The sequence below is a fragment of the Gavia stellata genome, chromosome 1 (assembly GCF_030936135.1).
Source record: "Gavia stellata isolate bGavSte3 chromosome 1, bGavSte3.hap2, whole genome shotgun sequence".
Lineage (NCBI taxonomy): Eukaryota > Metazoa > Chordata > Aves > Gaviiformes > Gaviidae > Gavia > Gavia stellata.
Window position 1 is genome coordinate 49,194,188 of NC_082594.1, and position 18,321 is coordinate 49,212,508.

An 18,321-nucleotide genomic window follows, 5' to 3' on the forward strand; every position below is an offset into this window, starting at 1 on the left:
TACAATTCAGATGAAAGACTGCAAAATGCTTTCTTAAAATCTGTGGAATTCATGATCAATTGTCTTTTTCTGTTTGTCTCTTTTCAAAAATACTCTTATTTACAATATCATGTCTGCATAAGATTTTTCTTATTAAAATTTTCTTCCATTAACTTCTTCTCAACTACTTTGTGCATTCTGCTTAACATTATACTATAAAAAGTTTACCTCCCAGAAGGACTGTGACATCTCATTCTGTTGTAGCACCTAGATTACCTTGCTTTGGAAATTTGACTGTAATATAATTTTCAGTTCCTCCAGAGCTTTCCTAGTTTCATACTTAAAGCTGAAAAAGTCATGATTTCTTCTCCATAATAGTCCGATTTTTTTTTTTTTTCAGTGAATAGGTTTTAACTGAAGCTGTATAATTGTTAAACATTATTTGCTGTTATCACGATTTTCATTTTTAATTCAGTGATCCATGAAAAATAGTCTATTTCAAAATGCTTTTAAGTTTTCATACCCAGTGCTGGCCAACTATGTATTGTAGCACTGAAATAAAAAATCAAGACTGTGTGTCTCAACCACTGAGGGGAAAAAAATTCTGATAAATGTTGAGATGTGTTTTCTTAACTATAAAGCATCTAGCTCTCTTTGAAGGGATGAGACATGCAGAGACTTATTTTTTGCTCCTGAGTGCTCATTCTGCCCTTTAAATTATGTTGAGTTTATCCTGCTCGTCTAACAAGTTCAGATAGTTATCCAAACTTTGGATGCTTGGTCACAACTTATCTGAACCTCTTGCTTTGGAAATCTGACATAAATTGTGTGCCACTTGAGATTCCTACTATCCTTATGTTTTTAGGCAAGTCATATATTTTTTGCAGTGTTGTTGAAAACAGACTGTTCAGTGTAGCAAACATATAGTATGAAAAACATTAACAGAACTCTTGCAAAGCATGAAGTCCTTCTCGTGTCCTTTAGGCTTAAGGGAAAAGAATAAGAATTTGTCACCAGAAGATGATGTTTACTGTATGAACACAGTGTAGGATCTTAGACACTGGCTTCATTTCCACTGTCATTTTCTTACATTTTACCATTGTTTTGAAACATCTATTTGTTTTCTGTACCATTTATTGATCTGATGCAATCTAATGTTTCTTTCCATGCATACAGTTTGGAGTGTGAGAGCCACTAAAGTAAACCTGGATCCCCCCTAAAAAGATTTAGGCTTGAATGCATGCTGGGACCAGGTATTGCCTAGACAAGAGCCAGAGGGATGACAAACTTCTAGGGTTGACTTGCTCCTCCTTTCCCTAATGGCAGACAAACAAATTCCATGCATCCATCTTGTTGCTTCTCAGAACATATATCAATCCCTGTACCTTTTGTTTGATTGCTTCCTCTCTGCCCCTCATATAGACATAGGGCTTAGATGTTCCAAAAACATAACCCCAGTGTATGAGAAATGATTCTGTGTCTTTGCTTCTTTATTGGATTATCTTTGCATACACTTTATTCACTATTATTTTGTTCAGTGTTTTTGTATCAAGTATATAACACGTTTGGAAGTTCCTTCATTTTAATGCTACAGTCAGTAGAATTGATAAAGCACTTTGACATCATGTCACACGAACAACAAAATAGTATTTATCCTATTCTTCATACATGCATTGTTTCTTCTCAAAATAAAACTCTGGATAACCCAAACTTTTTATTTATGTTTCAAAAAGAAATCCAGCACCACGTCACAGGTACAAAACCAAGTAGGATTGTACAGTAGTGCTTTTCTGTGGCATTAAGGTAGTGCATAGTCATGTTTTCTAAACATCGATCAATAGGAAACTGTGAGAAAAAGCAAAGCAGAAATGGAAAAAAAGTTAAGTCAATGATTTTATTAAATAATCAAACATGAAGAGGGACAATAAATGAACAACACATTGATCACATTTTTATTTAAACTTCATCCTATTCTATCTCATCTTTCTAATATAGAAAGCTTAACTTTGTATGACACCAGATATGTTTATAATTCCATGCCAGCTGCTGATGCTCTCTATACAGCATGACATTTCTGATATTTTGATTATATTAGAGATGTCAGGTAAGACTTTGTTACTAATGTAAGAAAGGAAAGGCACCATAAGAAACCTTCAGAGGTTTGCTTGTGCTTTTTTAGTGTTATGGTAAAGCTCATAGCAGAAGGAAGAAAAGCAGAAGAAAAATTGGATTACTTTATTCCACAATTCAAAATTAAAAGATACTTGCTTTGTATGATTTTTTGACCTTCAGAACATTTTTTCATATTATCTTGAAAGTGTTTAGTGTTTTTTCTTTTTTACTTTTTTCTCTTTCTAGTCTTTTTGACACATACTTCTGTATAATATATGAACAACACACACTTTAAACAACACTTTCATGTCTGTATGACAGTATGACTATTGACTATGACTATTGATTTGCTCTATGCATTAAAAAACCCATCATCATAATTAGTGAGTACAGGTTTTTATAAAACATATTCATAGTTAAAAGAGGTGTCATATTTTTTCTTTATCTTTTTATAATAGCACATTTCAACTGTTTTTAGCTCCTAGCTGATCAGCTTCTAAACAAGATGCTCCTGTGAACAGGTTTTCTTTTCCTATACTGAGCAGTGTGCTCTTTTTTACTCCTTTTATTTCCTTTTTTTTGCAGCATGTCAGATAATCCTTTCTGTTATCATTGTAATCCTGCTTTTTTATTATTTAGTTCTACCTTATTCCCTCCTGGCCTATCATCTTTTCTTTTGTCTTTATGCAATAGGGTTTGACTGCTGCTCGCCTACTCTATTATCCTTCTCCTGTCACCTCAGGTCTTTGTTTCATCATTTCTTTCCTACCCGTTATACTTCTACTTTCATCTTCTGTTTTCCCTTTCTAAAGGAATATTCCATCACTTTGTACTGTTGCCTGCACCTTTTATTTTTTCCCAAAATAAAGAGCCTACACTCTGGCTCTACATTCATGAAAGCCTTTTGTCATTTACCTTTCTCTTTGAATGCCCGCCTTTATTTTTTCTACTTCCTGTCTTCCTATACTAATAATTTAAATAATATTTGTAAACATATGTTGATAAATTTTTTTTGTACTTTGAAAAATATTTATGGCAAGGACATCCATGGTGCCATTCATCTAACCTATTTTAGATTTCTACAATGTAGATGTCTACACATATTTTGGGTCACTTTACAGATGACGCTATGAAGGAATTCTATGGTAGACAAGTCAGATGCAAATATCCATAATTAGTCTTTCTCTTCTCTATGTGTGAATCGTTGTTTTTAGCCTTTTCTGCTTTCAGAAAAGGGTATCAGAGATGAGAAGAAATATCGAGCACATGCATACTGCACTAATAAATGTTTGAGTCAATGGACAGTTATTCATAAGACTACTCACAATTAAAACCATGTCTATGAAACATTTTACATGAAATTAGGTAGTACTAACATGGGTATCTCCACACAGTATAATAGAAATTTAGTCTCATTATTTATGCATGCTTTTTATGCCAGATTGCACAGAGTAGTCTTGAACCTCTGACCTTGGCACCTGATAGACGAGGCCACCACATTTCTCTAGACTGTCTAAATTTTCTTTCCTTTTAAAAGGGTGTTGGAGGAGATTGTGAGCTGGTATGTTCCTGTGCTGTAGCTGTATACTCACACAAAAGCAAGAAGCGGTCACATTATCTTCCTTAATCTGGAAATTTAGAAGCGCTCCAAAATCTGGTAACACAGGTATCCTTCACAGACAGTCCAAAGCTTGTTGTGAATTTTTTGTAAATTTCCAGTAGTTTAGGAAAAGGAGCATTTTAATTATATCTTGGGTCTGGTTTACAATGGATCTTAGTCAGCAATTAGCTAGACCAAATTTATATAAGGTTTGGGGAATTTATAGGCAACATTACTTGGACTGTGGATTAAGTTTTCAGAATCTCTTTCAGACACATATATCCTGCTCCACTCTCTTTATAGGTGCCAAACTGCTAGCAGAATAGTGCTGTAATAGTGCAAGGGTCTATCTCAGATTTCACCTCAACAGGCTTAGGTGCTGGCTCTAACTGATCATGCATTTCTCTATAATTACTCATGCTGGTTAATTATGAACTTACGCAATGAGGATTAGGAGATATCTCCCTTGAGGTGTAGTTGAAAGGACATATTTACTGGCTTATTGGATACCTACAGCTCTTAGAAGACTCTATGTCCTCCTCAGTAGGAAGAAAGCTGTTATTTTCTCTTTCCTGTCGATGTTTAGAAGTATACGTGTTTGGATATGCGCATGTAAGTGTCATATATGTGTACATATTTAAGCATGATTAATAGCAGGCAACCTGAGGTTCTTAACTGAGGTGTCTAACTTACAAAGCAGAGGGACTGCTTTATCTTGGACTACCGAAGCTCGGGAAATAGGTACATAAATTTCTACAGTATAGTTTGAATAGAGTAAGAATTTAGTATCCTGTATTAACTAGAGTCTGCCCCTGAATGGGTTGCAGTAAATCATTACTTGAATACTCCTGGTCCATTTTAATTAAAAAAAAAAAAAATTTTAGTTTTATAATAGTCAGATACCGCATCTTTGTAAAACAGTGTAAAAGGCAAAGAAGATGTCATCTTAAGCTGATGTACAAAAAAGTATTGACTTAAGTCAGACAGTAGATAGAACACAAACTGGTAAACACAAGGTTCAGTATCCTTGTTGGTATGTCATATTGCATCCTATCTACGACAGAGAGGTAAACAGATCAGAAGTTATATTTTACAGTGTTTTTATGTATCCAAAGTTGAAATGAATGTCAGTACTTGTAATAAAATGAAGGCGGCCGTCAGGAGTATTTTGACTTAATACTGGTCAACAGGCTTAGTTTATAATTTAGAATGATGCAGTTGCTTGAGTTTGGGGCAGTAATGAAACATCAAGTAACTACAACCTGCCAATAACATCAGAGAAAAAAAAAAAACTAGAGGCTGTTGACATTCTAAGGTCACATAAACCTTTAAACTCTGCTAGGCCACAGCTCATTCAGAAAACGGAGTGGTTGGAGTCAATTTGTAATGCAAAACACATTTTGCTTAGTATCAACAGAAACTTTTGCTTTGCATTTGGCAAATCAGTTATAAAATAAACCACTGTCCACATTGTATGGTACTTTCTGACAGTTTTTCAAGATTGTTTAACTTCTCTTGCCATTTATTTGAAAGCTTAAGGAACAGTTATTGAAAAAGCTGCCAGTCTGTTCCTTGTCACAAGAACCCTGCATTTACTTTTCTGAAAGGGAGAAATTCAGATAGCACTGAAGACTGAAATTAATGGTTGCACAGTATATGCAGGGAATATACAACAAAAATGAAGGTGTGTTATTTATTGTTGGTAAATAAAATCATTTCTTTAAGAACCCATTTTAAAACTGTGTTTTCTTATGACACTGAGGTGCTGTAAGTTTTTACTGAACAAAGATATACTTACAGCTTCCTTTGAGAAGTATATAATCTTTCTTATTTTTAAATTATTTTTTTAAAAAAAGAAGTTTTAAATGGAAAATTTAAAAAAACCTCTAACAAGATTTTAAATTGCAGATGATAATTCTATTTTCTTGAAAGAATCCACCTTTCTTTCCTCAGCCAACCTGTGCTGAACCTGTCTTTATTAGTATAATTCAACTATGTTTTCAGAATATAACTTGAAGGATGATTTGAATACAGAAGCTAGGCTATATAGCACACCCCACTGAAAATAAAGGTGATATATTGTCACAGGATATCTTACTATTATAATAGCTCAAATAAATCCTTAGAATCCAGTTTTGAATTTGTTCAATAGTTTCTAATGAGTCCATAATGTTATTGCAGATATTACAAAAGAAGCCCCACACAATAACAAATTTTAACAGTTCTTATATCTGAACAAGACTAAGTGGTAAAGCCAGGCTCATCATTGATTTCTGTTAACTAGTGAGATTATCTGGCATGATTTAATTTTCAAGTATATTTCAATATACTTGTTCACATATATGCAGGAAATAAATATATATTTTATGAAAAGTACTTGTATTGTAATGACAGAGTCCCTTTACACTGACAAAACTTAACACTGTACTACGATGCACAATATAAAACCTTAGTCGTCTGTAAACAAGTTTTCTGAATAAACCATGATCCTGATGCAATCTTGCAACCCCTTTTTGTAATTTTAAAAGATAGATACACTTATGTCTTGAGGTTTTTGTGTTCTTTGTTTAAACAGTGCAAAATTATTTTCTATTCTTTTCTTCTAAAAAAAAGAGCAAATGAGATTACCCCCTCCCTCCCCCCTTAATACACTAACATTTTAACTTTGCCACACAGTGTAAAAATATAAATCTCATAAGCTTGGTCTTAAGTGACATTTCCAAATATTAAGTCAGGGTTTTGTCCCATATGAATAGGGCTGGGAAGCTTTAAAATATATAATATATGTTGTAATAACATCAAAGAAATATGGTATTGATGAACAGAATAATATTAAAACACAGTTAAATGTTAGTAGGGGAAGAAGAAGAAGCAAATGGTACCAAGGAAAAGAGTTTGTTTTGCAAAAATGAGGTGAAGTAGAAAAAATGGTGATCGGAGAAAGCCCACATATTCTTACCTACCAAACTGGCAGGTGGGCCGCTTTAGAACATTTTTATGACTCACCAATGTGTTAGTACTACTGCCAAAGGCAGATGGATGAAAATGCCAAGCATATGTGAAGAAGGTCAACAGCAAAGATTCTAAGAGAAAGAAAATGCAATGCTCTTGTTAACATTTTTATAGCACTCTGTGATAAAATTACAGGAAGTTGCCTTCTTAAGATGGCTAGGAAGAAAAACCTGAATACAATGTCTTTTTTGTGTTTTGTGTTGTAAAGATAAGTTGACCGTACGTTAGCTCTTCTACTTTTGCACTCTTTCAATTTTTTTTTCCTTCTTCTCTGAATTAGTAGTTCTGAATAGAACTACAAGAAGAGATTTATTTATAGATCTCCATTTTACAGGTGTCAAACAATACTATAATCATGGACTTCTGAAAATATACAATAGAGAATTCTGGTGGAATTTTAATACTAACTAAATTACAGCACTTTTATGAAGAGACATCTTACTACAATATGGTTTCTTATTTTACCAAATTGTTGTGTGTATATTTTTTCCTAATTGTTTATGTCCTATGAAAATAAAATGGTAATACACACACATGCATATCAATATATTTGTAGGCCAAATCCGCATACTACAGTTAGTGAAGAATTAGGCGTAGTAATAAGCTTTTTGTCTTTCTTGTATTAGCATCTCAGTAGGAAGATTCTGGGCTCAGTTTGCCTCTCCTATTTTTTTGCAGCATTTAGACACCAACAATTATCTAAACATTTAAACAACAGAGACCTCCTATTATACTTACATTTAGAGATTTTTTTTTTTTTCTGACTCTAGCCCCAGAATAGTCCATTTCTGAGAGATTCACAAAGAGGGCATTTCTGCTCTGGTCAAGTCTGGTTCTAAAATATTTGAATGGCTGGTGTTATGACTGGGAGAGACCAGGGTATCAGAAAATCTGATAAATTTTATATTCAGAGTTTGCCTAATAGCTCAAATATACTATCTTGTGTGTATTCACCTGATCAATTGCTGATAAAACTACGGTTTTTACTTCTTTCTCATTTATAATTTGAATGGCTTTGCTCACCCACACTTGGTTATTTTGATGTAAGTTTGTTTTCAGCAGCAAGATGCTTTTGGCATAAAGTTAATTATCTGGCTTGTCCAGTATAAATTATGATCTCCAATACCAGCAGGTGGATGTGCTCCTTAGCAAGTAGCATAGCCCATTGGACACATAAGAAATCTGGCCAGAGAGCCCTGACGTTCCTGTTCAGGTCTACTACTTGGGTTTCTCTGGCAGGAGCCAACATGCAGGGCAGGTATGTAGGGCACACATCCTCCTGGGTTTTGGTTGATTCTGGTTACAACATGAAGTTCCTCTACCTATACCAGGGAGACTAGGAGCGTTCCCAAGTATATTGATTTAGATATAGCTCTGGAACGACTCTGTTGCCAAGCTCTTAAAGAATTCCTTATTCCAGTTATATGAATAGCCTTGACATAGGCTTGAGAAATACTTCAATGGCATAAGAGGTTGCCTTATGGTTAGAAAGGGTTACCTTTTAGTAGTTGGTTGTACTTATTAGGTAGTTCAGTTAGAATGAGACAAGCAGAACTCTGGCACTGAACTGAGGGATGGCTTGTTTATATTACAAAGTTGCATTAATTACCGCCTTTGCAATTGAGGAGACAAATTCTGTCAGCTACAGTCTGGCGTTTCCCTGCGCAAGAAACGATGAGCTTTGGGAAAGACAACATGCCATGCTGCCTTAACCCAGAATATTAGCAGAATTGCTAAATTTGAACTAGGAGGAGAGGGAAATCTCAGGTGAGTTTTTTCTCGTAGCACCAGTTTACTAATTGATTGTAGTGGTACTTCAACATCACAGTTATCAGAGTAAAATGGAGGAAATTCAGTAAGAGATCTTTGTACTATTCTCAACTTCTGCATTTGGTAGTAATCACTTGTTGGCAGGAATCTTCCCTAATAATGTGTAAATAAGCAGAAGTATTTGTCTGCTCAACATATTTTTCCAGAATAGATTTAAATTGTCTATCATGTGTGTTCACTTGTGTAAGCATTTTATGTAAGACTTGAAGGCTGTAAATGACTGAAAAAGGGCATTGCTTAAGGATGAAATTGCTCTATACTTCAGGATTTTCTAGGAGAGAGAATTCACAAAGATCACTATCTACATTATGTTTTCCATCATAGATGTACAACAGATATGTATAAATCACCTCCATGGCCATTATCATCTTTGTCCAGAACCTAGAGATATTTGGTATCTATTAGAATTGGGGACTAAGATCTAAAACTTGACTGAGGATTTGAACATAACTGCAATCTACTATACAACAGTTAGCACTGTTTTGTCCGTTCTTGCTATGAATGACTTACAGAACAATTCTAGTCACAGCTTTAAGGAACAGGCTTAAAGAACATATACTACAATATATTGTATGCAGAGTAAAGCTGCAGTACTAATCACTGGGCAAAGTTTAAAAACATCAGATAATCCAGCTTATAAATGGCCGAATGATACATTCTAATCCAAACCATCTGGCATTCATGAGACTTTATGCTGATGTTGCAATTTTCTGTGTGATTTTGGGGTAAAGAAGGTGATGAATATTCCCTAATCATTTTTACTCTGATAATATAGTTTTATTATTCATTACAGTGCTTCTTAATAAATTTATGCAGTGCCCCAAAGGAGTCATTGGCAGTTCAAGCAAAGTAGTACCTCTCACCAAACCTTCATAAGATACCTTATAAAATGAAGTTCCTTGAGGCACCAATTTATAGAAGTGGTTCCTAATGCTAAAAACACTGTAAAGCAGAACATTTTCTGTAACATGATGAAGTAAATTTCTTTTCTTAGTCCAGAACAGTTCTTCTCATAAAGTATGTGTTGTAAATGACCATCTATTCTTAATAAAAACATTCCTATAAAAGCATTCTTTTGAAGCTGTATTACTTCAGGCTCTGAACTCATTAACATTCTCATCTAGATAGAGAGGTTTAGGTGGGAGATCACTAAACCAGCATGCTAAAGCTTGTCATACTTGTCATTTAGTGGATAACATTATTTACTTTAAATCAGTAACAGGCTTTATTTGAGGAAATACACCTACTTTGATTGCTTGTTTCTCAATTACTCTTTAAATACAAATATAAACATTGCATTCATGCTTGTGTGCTTATTTTTTGTAGCTTGACAATGTCCCCAGATAACAAGCTTTTGACCACCTATTTTTATATTTTCTTTCTTTCACTCTGAACATCCTTCTGTTTCCGACTAGTTGTCTAGGATTAATTCTCAGAAAGGAGGTAACACCTTAAATAACTTCTGTTTTGCACTAAGATGGAAGACAGACAGAAAATTACACCCAAAGGTGGATTAAAAAAGTTGACCTTTGTTGCCTTTTATCTGCTAGTTGTTGGAGTTTCTGTGAGGCTCTTGGTGCACACTGCATGTCAAAAGGAATTCATGCTCACTGAGATGGGCTGTTGCCCATTTGACATTCTCCCAGAAGTTTTTCACCAGTATTGAAAAAGTCCATTAGGGTTATGTGATTTAAAAAAAGTTTGAATAACCCAAGAGATGAGCAAGAGCCTACTAACAGCGTGATCATGAAACTATGTCCCAAAACTCTGTGTTAAGATTGGAATTAATAACTGAGCCCTTCTGATGGGTAGGCTCTAGGAGTTAAGATATAAAAAGAATAATCTTTAGACTTGAGGAAATTAAGAATACCCCAAAGATAAAGACTTTCAGGAGAATCCTACAATAACCAAGATTCCCTGAAAAACAGATGTATATTATATATATGAAACACAAAGATGTCAGGTGAATCTTTGGAGAGAAAGGAAAGAAAGAATATGGTCTCTAGACTGAGGAATAGATAAGGAAATATTCAAAAATATTCAAGAGTAAGGAAATAATAAAAATCATTACTCTGCAAGAAAACACATTTGATTAATTTTAAAGCATCTATGAATTCTGTAAGACTGTGATTCTGACTACAAAGAACTTGTAAATCTTTCTAGAAATCAAGTGATTTAATAGAGGTTGTGTGAACAAGGAAATACAAATTCTTGACCCAGCTTTGCTCAGACCTGCCAAATGAACAAAGTGAGTTTGCATATGCTTGCATCCTTCTGTACATAAATATATTTGACTACTTTGCACCCTTTCCTGATTCTTTTGAGTACAAATATAACTAATATTTCACGTTAAAGGAAACACATTGGTGATAATGTCAGGCTTTGACTTAAGATACTTAGATATACATATGTAAATAGTGTGCATTCATTGCATATATTTTTGCATGCACCTGAGAGAACTGATTCAGTATTAATTAGAAAACCCATATGTTTTTAATGTTTTATGATTGTAAGAAAGAATGGGTACTACAGACTTAAAAAGAAAGAAAAAGAATTCTGAATACATCTTACATTAAAGGTAGTTGGTGATACAATTAGCATGGTAAGGGGTAAGATGCCTAGAGAAAGGTGAGCACTTTGTGAGACTAATAGAACAACTAAAGAGTCACTCAGTATTGTCCCAAAAGACCTATGTGATTAAAGTAGTGCTTCAAGCAAAATTTTAAATCTAAACATGTATTTTTAAAAACTGTACTTCTGTTGGCGGTTCCTGTATCTCATAGGTTTCTAGTTTCCTTTGTTTAAATCAATAATAAGTGACATGAGAGAGCTGCTTTTGGACATATGTGAAAATGCTTTGATGCTGGTGTGGCTGAAGAATGTGACACACATATCATGCCTACACATTCAAAAACTAAATATTCCTGTAATTATTTTTACTAAATGGATTCAGTGTGGTAGTCTTCCTTTATCAATAGCCTACATATTCCTAAGACCATGCTCCACAGAAAGTGGAAATGTGGCCACCTATTTCTTTTCAGTCATGCAGGTGCTGCCATGAAGTAATTCTCAGATACTGTCTACTCCTAGTTCTCACCATTAAGTATCAATCCACTTACTTAATTGCTGCCTGTTTCCAAGTGGGTTTGCATGTAAAACTTAATTCAGTATACAGAGAATGAGAAAATATGCAATCAGACTTCCAGAATTGGATCCTTCATGGAAAAAATGTTAAAACAGCTGAAGAGAGAGAAAGAGACATTTGAAATCTCTCTAAGAGTCAGATGCTTAATTTCTGGTCAGATTTCAGGGGCTGAAACTTCTTCCTGGATTTAGTGCTTAAGTCTTATAGGGTATACATAACTGCTCTTCATTTTTGCCCTGCTTCAAGACCTACTGAAGGAAAGAAGGGAGCCTTGCTCTCCTACATACTAGAGAAGCATTTTAATTATTAAAAAGAAAACTAAAAGGTGGGAACAAAAGAATAAGAAAATTTCTGGCCTTGTTAGGTGCTAGGGGGAAAAAAAACTTCTCTTTAAGTTAGAGCTGTTTTTCTGGGCAGTGGATCTGAAGTGGAGCACCTCTGAGTGAATTACATATATGTGGAGATTTGAAAGAATATTTCTGTCATCCATACTTCCCCAGTTGCTAGCTTTGGATGGCATCTCAACAAGAATGCTGGCTGTTGGTAGCTCCCAACAACTGTCCTGCTGGTCCTGGATGTCATTCTGAAGTATGACAGATGTGTCCCCATAGACTTTATAACAGGACTCTAAGCTCTAATATTGGATTCTGGATTCTAGCCTGGGGAAAGCAATACTGCAAAATTCCCTCTAATATCAATGGGAACCAAATTTATAGATAGAGTTGAAAATCTCACCTAATATTTACATTCAACAAAGTGAAGCTTGTGATTCTTGAAGCTTGTGATTTTTCCAGTCTACACTGCACTTGTGCCACTCCACCACATTAATATAATGTAATGTAATGTAATGTAATGTAATGTAATGTAATGTAATGTAATGTAACACAATATTGTCTGATTTGACTATATATAATGGAATGGTGAACCACTACTACTCTGAAAAGTTTTTTCCCATTAGGAAATGCATGATTTAACTAAAAGGGGTATGTGCGTAGTTTTTTTTAAGTAACAAACCTGTATAGAATCTTAGGTTTGATCTGGACATGAAAAAATAGTGGTGAAACAATGTAAACTTTTAGAGGCACAGAACCATTAAATTACCATTCTGGACAGGAGCAGATCTTCTTTAAGAAAACTTAACATTCTGAGGGGTTTTGGTGGTCAGAAGAGGGAGCTCTTGAACTGTGGCAGAGTGTTCTTAATAGATTCTAAAGAGTACACCTTTTTTCCTTGCATTATTAAAATAAAATTCTAGAATGCTTAAGATATTTTAAAGCATCCCACTCAGTCAAAACAGTGTGTCCAAGATGTTAACAGTGCCTTTTAAATACATACAAATATGTAAGAAAAAGGGGCAAGAATAGCAAAATCTGAAATGAAAAATTAAAGCGGAAATAGCTTGTATCTCCTATTAAATAAAAATCACACACCTGCATACGATCTCAGAGAAAGTATTCACACATTAAATGAAAAGCTTCTGTAAGACATTGCTGAGAAAGGTTATTGTTTGTACATAATAATTAAAAACCCAAAGCTTATCAAAGAGTGTCTGTATGTTATTTATCTACAATCAATCAATCAATAAATCAATAAATAGATAAATAAATAAATCTTGGTCACCTATTTAGATCCAGACAAAAACTATCAACATAAATACATCCATAACACAAAATGAATCTGATATTCTAGTGTCATTTCTCAGGAAGATTTTTCAAGCTGTGGATAGGACTCAAGCTAATGCTACTGACATATGTAGGTCACTCAAGATGGGATTTTTTTTATCTGCCCCAGACATCTAGGAGTTGGGTATCTAGTTGTTGAAGCCCTTCCTATTGGCAGTGTAATGAGATTGGTACTGTTAATGAAGGAATGTTTTACCCATCCTGACACAGGTCTCCAAGATATGAAACACCCTTTTTGTGAACTTAATTCTTTTAATTCATTAGACAGCTAGCTCTAAATACTTCCCTTTTAGACTGGCAAATCTGGCGGAATACAATGCCTTTTTGTCATTGATTAGACAGGAACTCATCCTTAGGTTATCCAGGCCATCTATACAGTGTTGTAGTAGGTCATAAGACCTATGAGGGACCCATGTCCTTCTGGCAGATGGAGTCCTCAGGTGTAGGGCATATCAAATAACATCAGATGCCTCTGTTATAGAATTGTACACCTGAATTTGGTTATCTGAATCAGGAGCAAAATGTCAACAAAAAGAAATGGTGAGCTTTAAAATGACAGTCTGCATTTATCAACATTTAATTCCAGAAAAACCTCTTTCACAGAGCATTTTTCACCCTTATCTATCAGTCCACTTACTGAAGAAATCATCAGAAGAAAGTATTCAAAGAAACAAAGTAATTTAGTACAGCATCAATGAAGGCTAATCCTATAAAAATCTGCACCAGCAATAAGGTCCCCAGCATGTCAAGGGAATGATTATTCCCTTCTGCCTGGCACCTGTGGGATTCCATGTGGATTATCAGGTTCAGCTTTTGGTCCCATAGCACCAGAAAGCTGTTGACATACTGGCACAAGTCCAGAGGAGGGTCACCAAAATAATTAGGAGGTTACACACACAACATGCAAGAAGATATTAAAAGCTTAACTGGGCAGGAATCTAGGCTGTCTGATTTCCTTCTGAAGTTTGCCCTGCTTTGAGCAAGGAATTGGAGCATGGGTCCTCCAGAGATGCCTTCCAATCTAAATTATTTTACAGTTTTATGTTTTATATAGAATTTGAAGGTTGATTCTGAATCTGTCAGCATACTCATAGCATATCTAAATGTCTGCATGGCTTGCCTGATTTTTGCTAGTAGAAACAGGGGAAATCAGGGTTGGAAAAATATCTGCCCTGTATTTCTAAGTACTTTCAATTGAGAACATGCCAGATGGAGATGTTTTCTTATTTGTAAGTGCATGAGTATGGCATGGATGGAGAGGGCTCACTATAACAGCTAGCTGATTTCCCAGGCAGTTCAAGTCACCATGCTGTACTACTGCAGGATCTATTTACATTATAGCTCTTCTTGTGTGAGTGCCAGTATCAGAGAATCATAGAATCGTTTAGGTTGGAAAAGACCCTTAAGATCATCAAGTTCAACTGTTAACCTAGCACTGCCAGGACCACACACAGTAGCCTCTTTTCAAAGATGTCTATAAAAGATTTAATTTATAACTAGATGTGAAGTAGACATATCTTTTCTTGAAACAGAATGAATATAAGGGCAATTTCCCAAAGGAAGAAAAATGCTATAAGGTTATCTATCAAAGGAGTCTTTTAAGGTCAAGAAGAAATTCACCTGAGCAGGAAAACGAGTGGTCAAGTAGGTCCATAACGTATGGCCAGTCTCCTGAACTATCATGTCATCTGTGTTACATATTATGGCTTAAAATATAGCAATATATATATTACATTAATAATGGATGATAAATAAACTTTAGAAAGAAGTACTTTAATGTAGTTAAGAAAGATATTCAAAGAAATAACCTGTAAAATGACAAAATGTGAATAGAATTATACAGAAAATTAGAAGAGTCACCAAAAAGAAAATCCTCAATGGGTTTGCTATCTTAGTGGTTTGTAAAAAAAGAAGTAATTTCTCATAAGTATGAACATATCTACCTAATCATTATTCTACTAGATTTCATGAGAATCAAAAAACCCCGAAAGCTTTTGTTCCTGGAGCTATCAAACTTTGCACCAGATGGCCCTCTGCTGTTCATATGTGATAAAATTACATTTATATCGCTCATTATGATATGACATCACTGGATTAATTACAGTCACTGCTTATTGGTAAAATATATTTATAGCAATTAAAACAATATAGGAAAAGCAAGGAGGCAAGTTAGCAAATCTGATCAGCAATGTCTTCAGTGACCATGAAGCACAGCATAAGAACCACTATACTAAACTGCATGAACATTTTTTCTGACCTCTTTGTTTATACCGTAATGCTCTTGTATCTAACATGCTTTTCATGTCAGAAGGATTAATTACTTCTTGCATTTATCAAATAAAAATTCTCTATCTTGCATAGGTCTACCAGCCCCTTGAAAATGTTCAAGAATGCCTTTTAATATACTCTATTAAGTTTGGTGTCAAGGTGTAATCGCCATGATTTTATTCTTCAGTAGTTACATTCTGACAGATACATATTTTTAAAATTAAAAAAAGAGATCAAAATACTTCCTGTTTTACATCTACAGTACCTGGAGAAATTATTTGAAAAAGAGCTAATTGTGTCATTACCTCATTTATTTTCTTTCTGACTTTTTTTACCACAAAAAATCTTTACCAAAAGCAGTTCATTTTTGTATATACTCTTAAAAAACACATTCTCTCTCTCTCACTCACATATGTAATCTTCTTTATGTGCCACAGGTGTGGAATGTAACAGATGAACTAGAAAAATATTGTGCTAAAGTGACTTCCTATATGGTACTATCAATTTGTAATAAGAGATGAAACACTGACAAGTCATTGTGAACAATTGTGAAAGAAGTAGAGCACTTCAAAAAATTCTTCTGGTTTTCATAATTGGCTGTTTGTGCACAGCAGTAGAAATGATTGGTAAAACTCACCCACCAAGCTGGATAAAATAAGCTCTGTAAAACTGAGAGGTGGACATCGGGCAAACCACAATTACATGTACCTGTAAAAGACAAGTTTTAAGTCAATTAAAGCTTCACATTTATTTTTTATTGGTTGAGTATGCTTAAGTAAGACAAAAGTATTAAGAAGCTTATTCATAATTTTTTTGATTCACAAGACTTAATGGACTCCACAATCCACTTAATGGAATTTAGAATAAATATCAACTAGAAATCACAAGTAGTTTCTAGAAGGAATGAAACAAATGGATTGAATTTTCAGATCTTCTGTTTGTCTGTGTTCATGCCTTGTGTAGAATGCATGTTTAACTGGAAAGCTTTTTCTGAAAACTTTACTGGGCTAAAGATTTTCTGTAATCCAATTATTTGTAAATCAGGATTTATCCGTAGAAGAACATCATGAATTCTTCTTAAGCAAGATTAAATGTTCAAATTAATTTTCTATTTTTAAAACAGTATTAAAATTTAAAATTATACAATAAATAATTACATACTCTATTAATTAATTTAAAAAAATCCACAGGCTATTATACATCAATCACAGAAAATTTCCATACAGTAAAAATTAACACACAAACATAGCATAAATTTTTGAATAATTTTGAGCTAGTAAGGTATTTATATCTAGAGAGGGAGGGGAGAATGATATCCAGAAATTATATGTAAATAAAAGAAAGAAGATAAAAAAGAAGTTTTAAACTGCTTTACACATTCCAGATATAGCCTAAAAGAAAAAGAGTTATTAGTGTTTCAACATTTCAACATGTAAGACCCTCATAATCAAGAGAGCTCTATAATAAACTCCATTCATATCGACTTCCAAAGAAAAGTAGTATAAACACTCATATTCAGATAACGTTGTATTGTCAGTCACTTCCTTATTTCCTTCTGCTCAATAAGGATGTTTCCTTTTTTTGTGTGTGATTGAAATGACAAAGAACCCTTAACCTAATCATAGTCATGGAGTAAGAGCTCTCGCCATGTTTAGTTAATCACAATTTCATAGCAAACATAATAAAATATAGACTGAAAGATCTAAGGGAAAATTATCTTTCTTTTTGACTAAGTCATTGAACTAATTTCAAGAACCCTGTTCATTGCCCTGTTCATTGGGTGGGACCCTCCTGGCAAATTTGCCCCATCCCTTATGAATGGAGGAATTTCTGCATGGCATCCCTGCTGTTCTAGCAGTTGGATTATATGTCTATGCAGCAGAAGATGTCCCAAAGAAAAATGTTGCTATATATCAGAATCTGGGCATTTTTATACCAAGCAGCTGTTGCTGGAGGATTTTTCTCCCAGCAAAGATAGGATTTTGAATGGTCATCTGTGATGTTACAGAATAACCCCGGATTTTTCATCCTTTGCTTATTGAAAACTAAGTAATTAGCACACACTTACCTTTGTGTCACAGAGGTCATTATATTTTACGCTAGGGGAAAAGAAAATGCATCAAACCTAAGTGTAATAGTTACAGTATACAGTATTCCAATGCATCCCAAAACATCCCAATATTTTGGGATGTTTCTTTGTGCAATTATCTCGTAACAGTGTACATTTGTCAGAGTGACAAAAGGGCTGTGAGCTATTACTCAAGAATTTCTAATTTCTGTAAATAACAAATAATGAAAAAAACAGTAATTTCTATTTACAACAAGTTATGCCATACAATATGGATGTTTCAGTGTCAGAACATCTGAAGACAAAGACATGGAGTTAGGGATTGCAGCATGTGAGACAAGGAAACTGTATAATTAGGTGCTGTGAATTTAGTACTTTCCTACCTTAAATACCTCGAAGAGTATGGCAAAATAAAGTTAGACATGTATGTATTGGTATAAGAGTTTAATTTCTCTTCAAAAGAAGTTTATTAATAGTTCCTAATAAAACCACATAAAAATTACAAAATGTATTCTTTTGATAGATTCTGTGTATTTAATTTTATTAATTTTTTAATATATGTATAAAGAGAAGTATATATACAAGTTAGCAATAAAGTTTGCATTTCACTCACACTTTTGCAGTT